This window comes from Prionailurus bengalensis, chromosome C1 (genome assembly GCF_016509475.1).
Source record: "Prionailurus bengalensis isolate Pbe53 chromosome C1, Fcat_Pben_1.1_paternal_pri, whole genome shotgun sequence".
NCBI classification, from domain to species: domain Eukaryota; kingdom Metazoa; phylum Chordata; class Mammalia; order Carnivora; family Felidae; genus Prionailurus; species Prionailurus bengalensis.
In genome coordinates, this window is record NC_057345.1 from 155,954,869 (window position 1) to 155,971,095 (window position 16,227).

At 38.6% G+C, this 16,227-nt stretch overlaps 1 protein-coding gene across 5 annotated transcripts in view; it reads right to left on the reverse strand.

Moving 5' to 3' along the window:
• The window catches only part of LOC122481407 (sodium channel protein type 1 subunit alpha), a 150,571-nt gene that overhangs the window by 115,680 nt on the left and 18,664 nt on the right, over positions 1-16,227 (reverse strand). For 2 of the 5 annotated variants that reach the window (XM_043576945.1, XM_043576941.1), the window contains exon 1: positions 14,037-14,285. The exons of 1 other annotated variant lie outside the window; for it this stretch is intronic. The gene's annotated coding sequence lies outside the window, so the exon portion shown is untranslated. Of the gene's footprint in view, positions 1-13,220; positions 13,854-14,036; positions 14,286-16,227 lie in introns of those variants that run through there. 2 more of the 5 variants (XM_043576944.1, XM_043576943.1) reach the window with 2 other exon arrangements.

Here is a 16,227-nt window from a genome sequence, read left to right on the forward strand (position 1 = left end):
AAGCATTAAGAATTACTTTGAAAAAACAGTGTTAATCATAATATATATGGGATCTATAACAGGAGCTTGGAATTTGCATGAGAAGTAGAAGAATTAGGGGCGCCTGGGTGGCGCAGTCGGTTAAGCGTCCGACTTCAGCCAGGTCACGATCTCGCGGTCTGTGAGTTCGAGCCCCGCGTCGGGCTCTGGGCTGATGGCTCGGAGCCTGGAGCCTGTTTCCGATTCTGTGTCTCCCTCTCTCTCTGCCCCTCCCCCGTTCATGCTCTGTCTCTCTCTGTCCCAAAAATAAATAAACGTTGAAAAAAAAAAAAAGAAGTAGAAGAATTATTAAAATCACTATATAATTCTTCAGGATATTTTCATAAAAGTGGTATTTTTACAGAAGTGGTATTAAAGTATAGACTTGCCAGATGTTAGACATTACCCAAAAATCAGTTCTGGTTTTGTTTCATTTTTATTTAACAAACATCTCTTGAGTACTCATGCACTCCAAGATGAACTCGGCAGTGGTGAAAATACTTAGTCACAACAGGCAATAGATCGGCCAGTATTGCACAGAATGTACTAGAGTGTAGAGGGAGGCTGAAAACTAAGCATAACTCAGTGCCGCTGGTGCTGTGATAGAAGCCTGTGCCAGCACAGACACAGCACACAGAAAAATGAATCATCTTGGGGGAAGATGAGTTCGTGGCTTTTCAGGCAGAGAAAGAAGCAGTAGCAAAGACCTGGAGAAAGAAACAGTTTCAGAAATCCACAGAAATGCAATTAGTTCTGCAGGACTAATGGTAGGCTAGGTAGGCCATGGGGAAGAAAGAAACCTAAACAGCTCATCCTAAAGATTTTTTTTTTTTTTTTACCAAGAATATCACTTAGAGTTTCAAACAGTGGAGATCCGATGTGCTTGTTAGAAAGGTCACGGGTGACTATGTGGAGGGCTGACTCCAAGATGGGAAGATGAAGAAAAGCCAATAGAAAATTCTTACATTGGTTTAGTTGAGGGATGATATAAGTCCAGACAAAAGTATTAGGACATTTATCTTTATGATCCCTGATTTACTTTGATAAACTTTTGGTTCACTTTTACTAGAACTTAGTGAACTAAACTGATATGTGCCGCTCATATTATAGTAATGGAAAACCTACTGGTATAATGTGATAAATATTTTCTCTATTAACATAACTTTAAGTGACTGAGTTAACCTACACTAGAAAAATCTCGACTAATGCGTGTCTACAGTGTAACAGACATAAATGTACCATTGAATCTGATGACTTATCAAATTTGTCCTTGTCATATAAAGTTTTGGTCTCAGGCCCTTTTTTTACTGTTAATATTATTGAGAACCCCCAAAAGCTTTTGTTTATGTGGCTTAATTTTATTAATATTTACTATATTAGAAATTAAAACAGAGAAATCATGAAATTATTTATAAATAACAAACCAACCATATGTTAAAAATAATATTTTAAGTGAAAAATAATTATCGTTCTAAAAGAAAAAATCTGAGAGTGATGTTATTTTATAAATTTGTAAATTTCTTTCATGTCTACCTTAATGTGTAGATTCTTAAATTAGCTTCTACATTCAGTCTATTATAAGTTACTTTTGAATGAAAGAAATGTGGCCTCACATAGATTCGTAGATTGAAATATTTTAATGTCTTAAAAAAACTTTTTTTAATGTTTATTTATTTTTGAGAGAGAGAGAGGGAGAGAGAGAGACATAGCCTGAGCCGGGGAATGGCAGAGAGACAGAGAGGGAGACACAGAATCTGAAGCAGGCTCCAGGCTCTGAGCTGTTAGCACAGAGCCCAACGCAGGGTTCAAACTCACAAACTGTGAGATCATGACCTGAGCCAAAGTTGGATGCCTAACCAACTGAGCTACCCAGGTGTCCCATGTAGTTTGAAATTTGTAATTACCTTTTCACTTAATTGTGAAGAGTCTTCTTTGATAGTCTACCCAAACTAGACAACTGGAATCTGAAACCATTATCAATGAACTTGTACTTTGCTATACTAAAATCTCTTGATCTATCTTACACTTTGAATGGATCCATTTTCCAGGTATGATTTTGTATCATTATCCACTGTTCATTTGTAAATGTATCAGTTGACTGAGTTATGTACATATTTGAATTGTGGAAACATTTCATTATCCATCTGTTAACATCACTAATTATCACATCAGAAAATCCTTTAAGTTTTAGAAGCTGCTGAGTTCAGATAGAAGTTTTCGAAACTTCTAATTTTCAAATATTGTCATTGGTAACAAATATTCTCAGTTACTTTTATTGAAATGAAAGGCTTACTTCATTTTCAAAAAAATTATCTCCCAAATAGCCAAATTTGAATGACCAGAACTTGTCCGTCAGTCCTTCTTTCAAGTAAAAATGATTTTCCATGGAAAAGCAACTAATTCAGTTTATAACTCAAACAATTGCACAAATGTTTTTTTTTTTAATTAATGTCTATATTTGAGAGAGACAGAGAGAGAGAGAGAGTGAGCAAGGGAAGGACAGAGAGATGGAGACACAGAATCCAAAGCAGGTTCCAGGCTCTGAGCTGTCAGCACAGAGCCTGATGCGGGGTTCGAACCACGGACTGTGAAATCATGACCCGAGCCAAAGTCAGACGCTTAATGGACTGAACCATTAAGACTGCCCCACAAGTGCTTTCTTTTGAGTCAAGCATCATCAGACTTTGGTATATGGCACATACTCTTTATATGGATTTCCCATTTCAGCACACGGAATATTAAAACTGGCTTTTAATTAAATTAATTTATTTACCTGTTCTTACTTGGAGTGAATGGCAGTGAACAATGCAATCACTGCTAGTACAGTTTAGTGCCACTGTCATAATAAGTTTAAGGCTAGAAGTTTTCATTGCTCTTGTATCATAAGGGCAAATGTCAATACAGTGGAAAAGGAAAATTCTTTTGTATTATTATGAAAGTAGTTTCAACCTGATGTACTCCTTAAAAGGTTTCAAGGGAACTCAAGAGATTCAAGAGGGACCACATTTTGAAAGAAAAAAAACCTGCTGAAATCATGTTAATAATTTTTCTATTTTTTGTATTATATTTCATATGTACCAAAGACTATGGACATACTGAGAACATGATTGTAGAAGTATTTTTACATAACCCACTGAGTGGAAGGAGAGTTAGAAGTGAAACTCAAGTTCTTCATATATATCCAAAATCTACAAAGGATTTACCAAACTCAACACCTGAAAAACAAAGAATCCAGCGAAGAAATGGGCAGAAGACACGAATAGACAATTTTCCAAAGAGGACATGCAGATGGCAAACAGGCACATGAAAAAATGCTCAACATCACTCATCTTCAGGGAAATACGAATCAAAACCACACTGAGATATTACCTCACACATGTCAGAATGGCTAACATTAACAACTCAACAACAAGTGATGTTGGCAAGGATGTGGAGAAAGGGAACCCTCTTGCACTGTTGGTGGGAATGCAAACTGGTGCAGCTGCTCTGGAAAACAGTGTGGAGGTTCCTCAAAAAATTAAAAATAGACCTACCCTATGACCCAGCAATTGCACTAGTAGGAATTTATCCAAAGGATACAAAAATGCTGATTCAAAGAGGTACATGTACTCCAATATTTATAGCAGTGCTATCAACAATAGCCAAAGTATGGAAAGAGCTCAGATGTCCAACAATTGATGAATGGATTAAGAAGATGTGGCATATGTATGTGTGTGTGTGTGTATGTATATATACATATACGTGCGTGTGTGTATATATATACACATACACACACACACACACACACATACATACATACAGTGGAATGCTACTTGGTGATCAAAAAGAATGAAATCTTGCCATTTGCAACAATGTAGATGGAACTAGAATGTATTATGCTAAGCAAAATAAGTCAGTCAGAGAAAGACAGATATACGACTTCACTCACATGTGGAATTTGAAAAATTTAACAGATGAACATAGGGGAAGGGAAGGAAAAATAAAATAAAAACAAAGAGGGAGGCAAACTATAAGAGGCTCTTAAATACAGAGAACAAACTTAGGGTCAATGGGGGTGGGTTAAATGGGTGACAGGAATTAAGGAAGGTACTCTTCGGGATGAGCACTGGGTATCATATTTAAAAGACAAATCACTGGGTTCTGCTCCTCAAACCAAAACTACACTGTATGTTAACTAACTTGAGAATAAAAAAAAATGAAGCTCAAAACAGAGGATAAAACAGAATGCCTAAAAATGAAAGAGAGAGAGAGAGAGAGAGAGAGAGAGAAAGTAAAGGAGAATAAGATAAGATTTGGTCCCAGGGGAGAGTAAGCTGGGATTCATTCTTTGTTATTACATAGGGAGTTTTATAGAGACCACCTTGTGTTTTCTTTTTTCCGTGCTTACTTATTTCTATTTCAGTTAACTATGTTCAAACTTCCTTTTTTGGAATTTCTTCAAAAGGCACTCTTGTCTTCATGCATACAGGTTGGTCTATAATGCTCTAAATGCCTTACATATTGGTGTGCAATCTTCCAGGCTCCTCAAATCACTGGAAACCTGAAACGCCAAGGCCCAGGTGTCACTGAAATATGGCATTCTAGACCTGAAACCAGTCTGTTGCCTCTTTGGTTTTGTACCAACACACTGACATACATAGCTCAAAATACCACTGGCCTTTTAAAATGGCATATCACATTCCAGGATAATACAAAAACTGCTGCCTGGTAGCATTTGTCAAGTCTCAAAGTAACTCTTTCCAGGATTTTCAAATCTGTTGAATTTCTTAGATGGAAATATTTTATGCAACAGCATTCTCTTAGTTTTTTTCACCTCAATAAATATGTAATTGGAAATCCTGAACTTTGGTTTCTTTTCATTATTCTATATTTCTCGTTGATTTTAAAATTCTTAATATTTGCTTAAAAATAATCTGGATATTGTCATCTAAGATTTAGCATTACCTATCTCTTCTTCACATGGGTTCTTCCCACTACACTCTCCACACAAATAATTCCACATCTCCAAATGCAACGCATACTGATAATGACCCACATTGCTCCTCTGTGTCCTCTGGCTCAATAGTGTACATTGTTAATGTATTCTTATCATTATTCTATTTGATAATCTTATAAACTGATTTTGCCCGTTTGATGAGTTTTATTTGAAGGAATTTAAAAATTCATCTACAAACTGCAAAATTATTTACAGGGTTTTTTTTTTTTTGGTTTGCTTTTTTTTTTAAGGTTTATTTATTCATTTTTGAGAGAAAGAGCACAAACTGGGGGAGCAGAGAGAGAGGTAGGCACAGAATCCCAAGCAGGCTCCAGGCCCTGAGCTGTCAGCACAGAGCCTGATGCGGGGCTCGAACCCACAAACCTCAAGATCATGACCTGAGCAGAAGTCAGACGCTTAACCAACTGAGCCACCCAGGTGCCCCCGGTTTGCTTTTAATGTTCTCAATCTGAGGTCAATTTTTACTAAACCAATTCATTACAAATTGTAGGTGTGTCATAAATATAAGATGACTTTCCTAAAATTTTGCTGAATTCTAAAGGGAGAAGTGAAAGTACTAAATTACACAATTTTTAGAACAACACTCCTTTGACATTTAAAGCTAACTTTATGTTAGGCCACTTCCCAAAGCTCATCCATTGTTACAAAATTTGCAAAATACTAATTTTATTACAGAGAGTTTGTGGGCTGCTAAAATATTCAAACATTCAACTGTTTCCTTACTAACTTTACATTGAGTTTACTGTTTTGATTACACATATAATAAAGATCTTTATACAAAATAGATTTACCCAAATCCATCAGAAAAATAATGGATGCTAACTTTTACTCTGGGTTTTAAAGCAACAAAATGCTAATTTTGGAGAATTTTGTACAAAAAACACTTTGGCATATAAAATAAATAATAGTGATAATTTTGCTTGTGTAGAAAAGAATCATTTTATCATCTTTACTCTTATATTTTCCTTCTTGCTTTATGTAGTGAGCATGTATTACTTTTGTTATAAGAAAAATAAGAAATAATATTCTACTTTTTGTTTGAATTTATAGGGGTGACTGGGGTGGCTCAGTCGGTTAAGTATCTGACTCTTGATTTGGTCATGATCTCACGGTTTGTGAGTCTGAGCCCCATGTCGGGCCCTGAAATGACAGTGTAGGGCCTGCTTGGGACTCTCTCTTTTTTCTCTCTCTCTCTCTGCCTCTCCCCTGCTCACTCTCTCTCTTTCAAAAATAAATGGATAGGGGCGCCTGGGTGGCACAGTCGGTTAAGCGTCCGACTTCAGCCAGGCCACGATCTCGCGGTCCGGGAGTTCGAGCCCCGCGTCGGGCTCTGGGCTGATGGCTCGGAGCCTGGAGCCTGTTTCCGATTCTGTGTCTCCCTCTCTCTCTGCCCCTCCCCCGTTCATGCTCTGTCTCTCTCTGTCCCAAAAATAAATAAACGTTGAAAAAAAAATTAAAAAAAAAATAAATGGATAAACTTAAAAAAATCAATTTAAACTTTAAAAAAATTACAAAGAAGAAAGTAGAAATCAGAATCTCATAGATGAGAGATAACTATTAAATTCTTTCCAGTTGTTCTTTTCCTAAGTAAAAACACTGCTGCTTTTTGTTTTTCATTACTGAGCTCCTACTAGATATATATGTTTGTATGCTCCTTTTTATGTACCCATTAGATCCTGAGCAATTTTGCAAAGAAGTAAACATTCCTGAAACAATATGCTTAATGGCTTCATAAAATCTCATTATTTGTAAGGACCATGGTTTATTTAACCATTTCTCGAACATTGTGTATGTAGACAGTTTTCAGGTTTGTTGGGGTAGAATTACTCTTCTTAACCAAGGAATAATTTGGTATGACTGTTAGTCAAAGGTCCCAGTTCACCCTTAACTAAGGCGATCAGATTTATAATCCAGACTTGAATAACCAGATGCTTACTTCCTAGAATTTTAATTAAATTTTTTTTTTATTTACATGTATGTATTTTTGAGAGACAGAGCACAAGTGAGAAGGGGCAGAAAGAGAGGGAGACACAGAATCTGAAGCAGGCTCCAGGCTCTGAGCTGTTAGCACAGAGCTCAATGTGGGGCTTAAACTCACAAACCATGAAATAATTACCTGAGCCGAAGCCAGACGCTTAACTGACTGAGCCACCCAGGAACCCCCTAGAATTTTAATTTTTAATCCAAATTACCAAAAAAAAAAAAGCCTGAAGTAGCTAAACGAATTCATCCTAGGAGACAATATCACCTTGCAGACACCACCAAAAAGTCCAAAGTAAGGGCTATCTGACTGTCATGGCCTCCCCTACTCTTGTCATTTCCAGTCTAGACTCCTCAACTCCTCCTCAACTCTGTGAGCTGTACTAACTTTCTAAGGGATTACTTTTATACTTAAATTAATCTCAGTCTCAGTTGCTCAGTTGCACTTTGAAATTAATTATTTTATTTATAAATTCTTCATTGATGTCTAATTTTTATATCCTTTTGTGTCACTTTTGTCACTGAAACAAGAGCCTCAGCTAAGTAAACTTCTCATAGATTATGAAAGCAAACATGAGATTATAGGCACACAAGATTAATCAACATCATCACTCTTTCTGCCCACTTTGTTATCCATCATACCTCTTTAAATAGAAACCTAATCAATTTCCTTTATTGGACTATTAATACCTATACAGACAACTCCTCATTATCCAGTGGAAGAAGGTTACGAATAATGAAAACTCACCATTAGTATAACAACAATTTTGTCAACAACAATGTCTTACGAGTTTCTATCTTCTTTGCTCATTGTTTTAGCAGTCATTAGTATAGTCAGAGAAAACTGCTATGGGCTGAATTGTGTCCCCCTCAAAATTCATACGTGGAAGCCCTAACCCATAGAACCTCAGAATGTGACTGTATTGGAGACTAAGTTAAGACGAGGTTGTTAGTGTGGTCTCTATTACAATTTGACTGGTGTCCTCATAAGAAGAGGGAATCTGGACACAGAAAGAGATGCTAGGGAAGCATACACACAAAGAAAAAACTGTGTGGGGACACAAAGAGAAGGCTACCAGCAGCAAGTCAAGGGGAGAAGACTCAGAAAAAAACAAACAAACCTGAGAACACCCTGAACTTGGACTCCTAGCCTCCAGAACTGTGAGAAATAAATTTCTATTGCCCAGTCTGTGGTATTTTGTTATGGAAGCTCTAGTAAACCAGTACAACAACCAACCCTATTTGGATGACACTCCTCTATTTCAAGTTCAATGGTTCCCTCAATGGTGTTTATGAAAAAAAGGAGACAAGCAACATATATTATAAAGAACATACGTGATGTTTGCATAAGTTTGGGAGAGTATGTGCAATAGTAGAGATGTTTCTTAGAAATTACTAATAATCTTTCTGCAAAAACGTTAGCTCATTACTCCTTACCTCCTTAAATTTCCAGTAGTCACAAATGAATATGCTATCAGTTATAAGAAAAATTTTGACGGGAAGTTAGGTTAAGAAAGTGTTTACTGTTATAGGTATGTGGACTAATTTTCATATACTTAAAGTTATATGGATTCTCAAAAAGGGAGAATCTCATTGCTCTTTTCTTAAAGAAAAAAGACATCGACAGCACCCAATATATGCAATCACTGACACTAAAGACACAGATGTACATAAAATATAGCACCAGCAAGATTAACGTGACAATTCAATGGGGGAACAATAGTCTTTTCCACAATCTGAGGTCAAACACTTGGTTCCTGGACCTGTTTTGAAAACATAGACAGAACTATGGTTGTATTAGTTGCATTATTAACTTAGCTCCACATTCTGTTTTGTTCCCTACTTAAGTATGTTTTATGCACCTCTTAACCTCATGCATGATCAGTCATTAACTTTGCCTTTTTGCCCCTACTCCCTGTTAGGAAACCCAATGGTTTCCTAAAGGGTATATTTGTCTTGAAAGTATCTGACATCTAATCATACCAAGTCCCAAATGCCACCTCATTGTCCAGAAGAATGCTTACCTCCAGATTATTTCAAGCCCTCCCCCCACCTCAAGGTTTCAAGGAACCCCTCACCCCCCTCTCATGTATTTACCTCTTTCCCCAAACATATATAAGCTGTCCGGAGACTCAACAGGGCAAGCCATTTTGGGAATGATCTCCTGCTTTCTCATTGATCTGCCCTTCTTATAATAAAACTTTCTTTGCTTCAAAACCCATGCCTCAGGTGTTGGCCTACTGCATATCGGGTGCACGGACAAGTTGAAATCAGTAAGAAACTAGTGCTGGCCAAGTGGATATCACCATGCAGAAGAATGAAGTTGGACTCCTGCCTCACAGTATTTATAAAGACGGACTCAAAATGAATCACAGGTATCAATGTAAAAGTTAAAACTACCAATAGAATAGAAAAAAAGAAGTAAATTGTCATGACCTTGGCTTAGGTGATGGTTTCATATATATGACATCAGAAGCACAAATGACAAAAGAAAACATTAAAGCCAAAAATTATAGATGCTTTCATCAAAGTTCAAGCTAAAGTTGTAGGTGGGGGGCACCAAAGGAGGAGAAGGCCCTAAGAGATGGAAAGGACTTTTTACCACTTAGAGGGTTAGAAGCAAGGTTCATTCTAAGAGAGAATTTCACACTTGCTAGAGAGAAATTACAATGTTTGTAGGTAACTGAGAGGGAGTGGGAGCAAACAGGCAAGAGATATAAAAAGATAAACTATTAGAATGTGAATTCTGAAGCAATAAAAACATAATAAAGCATTTAATATAGATAAAAATGAAAGCTGATGTTGATATTTTACCATATTATTTTGAGATCCTGTTAATTCATTTGCAAAAAAAAGATTTGTTCAAACACCTCTGGGTGCCTACTACGTCCTGACCAACCTAGGGAATGACAGACTGGTTTCCATCCTTATCATCAGCCCACACCTCCCAAATTTAGCCATTTCAGTGGAAAGTGCTGAAATGTAAGCAAGGACTGGATGCCTGGGGCTTTTTTTTTTTCTTTTTCATTTTAACTAATTATTTGCTGCCACCTAACCAATAATCTCAAAGAGATTTTTTTAAAAGTTTTTTTAATGTTTATTATTTATTTAGCTTCGTGTGCACAAGCAAGTGGGGGTGGGGCAGAGAGAGAGCGGGACACAGAATCTGAGCAGGCTCCAGGCTCTGAGCCATCAGCACAGAACCCAACATGGGGCTCGAACCCACGAACTGTGAGATCATGAGATCATGACCTGAGCCGAGTGGGACACTCAACCAACTGAGCCACTCAGGCGTCTCTCAAACAGATTTAGTGTTTTTAAACATTCAAAAAGCCAATTTCACTGCATTCTAGGAAACACAGCATTTTTCACAGAACTTTACAAATTGTTAAAAAAAAATTTGTGTGTAAAAATGAGTGGTTTAGGTTTGTTTTGTGTTTTTTTTTAACCAGTAATTTCTCACCAGTAAATATGCCACTTAAATTTACTTGATATTGATATTGTTCCTCAGTTTGTTTTCATAAAAGCCAGCAACAACGAGGGCCCTAAGCAGGGCTCCCCAGATCTGGCTGGTCATCTGTGTGGCCCCATTTCCTTCCATTTCTTCTACTCTCTGGATTGCTAATAAGGTGGATGCCAATTCTTACACCTGTGAGACACTGTGCCCTTGGGGACATTTATGTTTTCTCCCTTCTCTCAGCCCTGAACACTAGACTGAAGACATCATGTGGGCAGGGATTTTGTCTTATTCACCATATTCCTGTATCTAGGATACAGACTGTCCTGTACTACAGGAGGGCACAACATTTTTTTTTCCAATGAATGAATGTAGCACATTTAGGGAATTATTCTAAATCAAAGTATATGAAATTGTGACATGTAGTTAAGCAGGTGAATTACAGCTGCCCTCTACAGATTGCACTACCTGAGTCCTGATTATCTGGGCTCAGTCATAGTTCTACCATCACACAGGTGATCAGGGGTGCTCAAAAGAATAGACCACAGTCAGCCTGTCTGGGTTTGTTTGGGCTCTGCCACTTACTGTCTCCCCAGGGGCAAGTTAATTGGTTTCCTTATCCATAAATTGGTGATTAATAATAGTACCTATCTCATAGATTAGGTGGGAATATATTTGTAAAATTCTGCTCAGAATAGTGGCTGGGATGGAGTAAATGCTATGCATCTTTGCTAAAGAAAATAATTAATAAATGGGAACCTAGGAACGTGGACAAAGGAAAAAGTTGGAAAAGCACAGTTAGAGGCAGTTTTGGGGAAATTTGGTTTAATTGTTTCTTTTTTTTTTTTTAACACAGTTGCTCTGAGAATAAATCTCTTCATCACCCCCTGCCCTTCACCAGTATAATCTAGTATAAATTAGCACTCACCAGTAAAATCTAAACTGAGCTGTGAAACAGGCTTACTTGACTAATCAGAATTTTCAAAGGGTAGTCATTACTTCACAAATCACAGCCCCATTGACCCTGACATTGAAGATAGCAAAAGCATCAATAGCTGATTCTCAATACCTGTCCACCAACCCCTGTACTTTCTTCTCCCCTCCCCCTTTCAAGATAGCTATTTACCTGGGAGGAAGTGATGGGTTCAGCCTCTTCGACTACCCAGGAGGAAAATAAAACCTTGTACCACATCCCCCCCAACCCTGGCTAAATTTTGGAGGGGTGCTTTCAGGTGTCAGGCTCACACCAATATAAATGCATGAGGACTGCCCAGTCTGTGAAGTCCTAGCGGTAAGTCCAAACAAGCCCCAGATTTTTCCCTTCCTTGTCTGCAACACATACAGAAGATGCTCTTAACGTTTTTTTCTCTCAGAATCTCTGGGTTCCCTGACAGTGCCTTCTGTACAAAGAACCAGAATGTTTCTTACTGGATTCCTCTATTGAGATTCTGGAGTTTTCATTGCCTTATTGGTGGCAATAAAGTTTACTTAATAGGTCTCTAGTCTGTCCCTTTGCCCCTGGTATTTCTAGCTGCTAATGGAGAATCCTGGCCGAGATCCCCTGTGCCTTCTTGGATACTGTATAATTAATTAGGCCTCCAATTGTGCCTTCCCTTCCCCTCTCAAGGATGGAGAAACCCTCTAGCCCATGCCTTAAAGGGAAACTGCCCTAATAAATGAGTCTCCAGATACCAAATTTCCCAGCAAGAAGGGGCCATATAAACAGAGACTATAAGTATTGGCGGCAGAATCCAATGTATTAATTACTTTTACTAGTAGGAGCATCCCGGATACCTTGGCTGCCTAAAAACATATTTGAAAAGCCAGACCAACGATATAAGGAGGGAAGAAAAAAAAAGCCATACAAAGGAGTTGCAGTGAGTTTAATGAAAACTAACTCCATTACTGGGTTCATGTGATATAACCAGCCACTGGGCTCTGTTCTAGAGGTTTAAAATGTTACCTCACCCTCTCCACGAAATTGTTTTCCCGTAAATCTCTGTGGCCATCCATTCCTGTCTACACATTATGTTCCTAAAATAGACACCATCTAAAAATCTCTTCAAGAGGCTTTGTGAAGGAAGGCCTAAATTGCAACACTGCTCCTACAAGAGGGATGCACTGGTTTCATAGCAATTACAAGCAACAGCAACAGAGGAGAGGTTTAAAGTTTTTCACCCTAGTTATTCTTCTTCCAACATGCCCAGATGAGGGGGGAAAGTGTCAGGCGTCCACTGTATGTGCAGAAGCCCCAAGCTGCATCACCCTGGAGGGTCAGGTCTTGCAGCAAATAGGAAAGGTAAGCTACCCACTGCTCCCTGGACGGGAGAAACTAAAGCAGGAATCACCAACCTCAGCATGGAATTTTCCTATTTCTGTTCGGCATCATCCTCTTGGGATGCTTTAAAGTGCTTATGGAGAAATATGTCCTGTTACTACACTAGTGCATCAGAAATACCACTTGAACCTGTAAATCCACATAAAAAGAAGCCACATTTTATAGGTGTGATAGCAACAGTGTTGGCAATTTGCAAGTTTGCCATTGCATCTCAGAAAATATTTAGTCACATGCACGTAGAGACAGAGCATTACCCTGCTTTGGCTTTAATTGTTTCACGGGACACGTGAAAAAGCACCTGCAACCACTCTCTTTGGACTGATTTGCTACAGGGAAGTGACAATTTTCAGTGAGTAACTGCAGAGAGCAAAAAGACATAGGAGAAGTAAACGTGTCAGGGAGGTGGGGGGAGCTGGTCTTTAAACACATACCTCAAACAGGTAGGAGAGAGGGAATCCATGATAACAAAGGCGTTTGAAAAGCCTCACGTCCACCCAGAGTCATTTCTTGTGCAGTTTGGAAAAGCAAGCCGGTTCACACGGGGAACCGAACAGCATCTGCAGTATCACTGCCGATCGTGACCTCTGTCTAATTAAAAGTAACTCCGTGTTTCCTGTTTGGCATTCCACAGAAGGGACTCGTTCCCACTTCCCTCCAGCTCCTTTGGTGGCGCGGTTCGATCCGAGTTAGGGGGAATACATCATTGTTCCTTTCTTGCCCAAGCCCAGCCTCTGCCCGAGGAGGCTGAACACCCCTGCAGTGCTAGCTAGGCTCCAGCAGCAGTCCCGCCGCCTTCTTCCTTCCTGTGGGGCTAACGCTGAGATCTAATTTTTGCTCCATCCTTAGGAACAATATGACCTCTATTCACAGCTAGCTAGTCCAGTTCTACAGCACGGGTGAAGGAGGGGGTTTCAAAAAGGAGACCTTGAATAGACTGAAGGCAAGCAAAGGCAGAAAGAAACGGGCCAGGTTCCAAGCTATTTCAGGCCAAAGAATCCCATCTTGTATTAAGATGCTGACTGCAAAACAAACCTGAATTCAGTTCGAGGAAGGTGGAGAGAGGAGGGGGAGGGGAAGGGGAGGAGAAGGGGAGGAGAAGAGAGGGAGGAGGGGGACCGTTGGTCCGAAATCACATACAAAAATGGACTTCCTGCTCAGCCCAAACTGTATATCCACGGGCTCTCTTTCCACCGGAATAACTGGAATGAGTATGACTAAGATCGCAAAGAAACAACCAGATGGCTTACCTGATAAAAAGGAAAATTACCCATCTGCAACGAGGAACAGCATCTCCCAAAGACCAGATGATATAACAACGTGCCTTCAGCTGCAGTTGTTCAGATTCCTTCTTGCAAAAGGTAACAAGTATTTACAAGGGCTGCAGTCTCACTGAGGCAGGACACACATACACGAACACACACACACGCACACATACACACATGCACCAGAGACCTCTGCAGTATCCTCTCGGCTTCATCCTCGCCTCACTCTATGGTACCTAATACAAATCAGCAAATAGCTTGTTTAAAAAAAAAAGTGGAGGGAGCACCTTACATTATATCGCCATCTAGTGGCCCAACACTAAATATTTTCTTACCAGCCAGATTTAGGTGCTCTTTCTCAACCTCTTTTCTCTGTTTCCTTCTTTCCCTTCTTCCCTTTGGATCTCATTATTAACTTCCTCGTGTTACTCCTTCATTTCCAGTTGGTCTGTCATATCAAACCCCTAATGACTCAAAGATGAGAAAGTTTAAAAGTAGATACAACTATCTTCAAGCATAGCCAATAACTTGTGTTGCTTTTGCATTTTACTTTTGCTTAAAAGTGTTACTTTATTCTATGAATCATTGCTATCTTAATGAATTACATAATTTGTGAATAAAGTTTTGTCTTCTTATTCCACCAGTAGACAATTGTGTGGCCCTTTATTTATTGTCTAAGGCTTTACTTTGAAGATCTACTTGAAATTTTTCTCAGTTTTAATGTTGTGTTTAGTGGTGGGTCTGTTTTATAGTGAACAGCTCAGTGTGAGATGTGAGTTTTACTTCAATTTCAACACTCATGAGCACATGCCTTTGAGCAAGTCCCTGAGCTTCTCCATAAAAACTTACATTTCCCCATCTTCATCTACATTTAGATGTTAAACTAGATTATCTTGCACCCTAAATGTCAGTGGTTTTATTATCTCTTACCACAATATGTTTCCCTGTCTTGTGAATTTGACCCAAAGTTTAATTACAACAACATGGTTTGGTAAGCAAATACATACATTTTGAATCAAATGAAGTAACACCTATTGGTAGAATTATAAAAGCCATATCCATCAGGTGTTCCCAAGAAATGGAGCCTCCATGTGAAACTATTTGTAACTCTGGGAACTGAGAATAGAGCTTTCTATGTTATATACTGTACTTTAAAGCTGAAACAGTCTTTAACATTTGGTCATGTGTGAACTCAGTTAACTATGTGTAGATTAGTAGTTTGCAGTAAATATTTCATCCTGGTTGTTTTCCACCGAACACACTTACTGTTACTATTGATAACTATCATTGCATGTGCTTTACCATTTATTAAATGATATCACCTTCAATATTTCATCCATCCATTCCTCACCAAAGAACAGTACATTAGTTACTGTTAATATTATTATATAAATAAATAAAGTGAAAAAATATATTATTATAACTATTCCTACTGTGCAGCTGAGAATCGTGAGGCTTTCTGAGCCTTATCAATAAGGCTCAAGGCCACACATAGCTTGCAAAGCAGGAAAACTGAGGCTATTGGTTCCAAAATCTATTGATCTTTGCAACATACCAAAAGCCCACCTTTTTTCCCATGCTCTAGAATCACAAGAATGTATTGTTTCTCTGTTCACAAAACATTTACTAGATCTTTTTTCAATAAATTACTCAGGGGTCCATCGCTCATCTATAAAAGAAAGAAACTGAGTAATCATTTCCTGTTCCATCTCAACAATTCTATATTTTCACAAAAGCCAATCAAGGTAGCATGAACACATTAACAGCAGTTATTCAGCGTTCGGGAAATGGTGTCGTTCAGTCTCTGGTAGAGTCAGGGCAATGTTGACAGGAGCTGGAGGGACAGGTGACCAATATTTAGTAAATAATTACTAAGCTGTTGGAGCGGAAGAAGAAGTGGGAAGTATGTGAACTAACAGACAATATATATTTTTTAAGTGTTAGGCTAACATATTTCATACGAACAGTGCTTATGGCTTAAACATACAGGCATACAAAATAAGAACACTATCGGCCACATGCTTTAATGCCTTCTAATTGTTTTTATAATGGTCAAGTTTTCGAGTGGCTGCTCACAGCCATCCTCTCCACCCTCCTCCCTCTCTGTCCCCAGAGGTGAACCTGTGCTTCTAGCTACTAAGGACCTGAGCAGGGGAGGGTGTCTGACCATCTGACC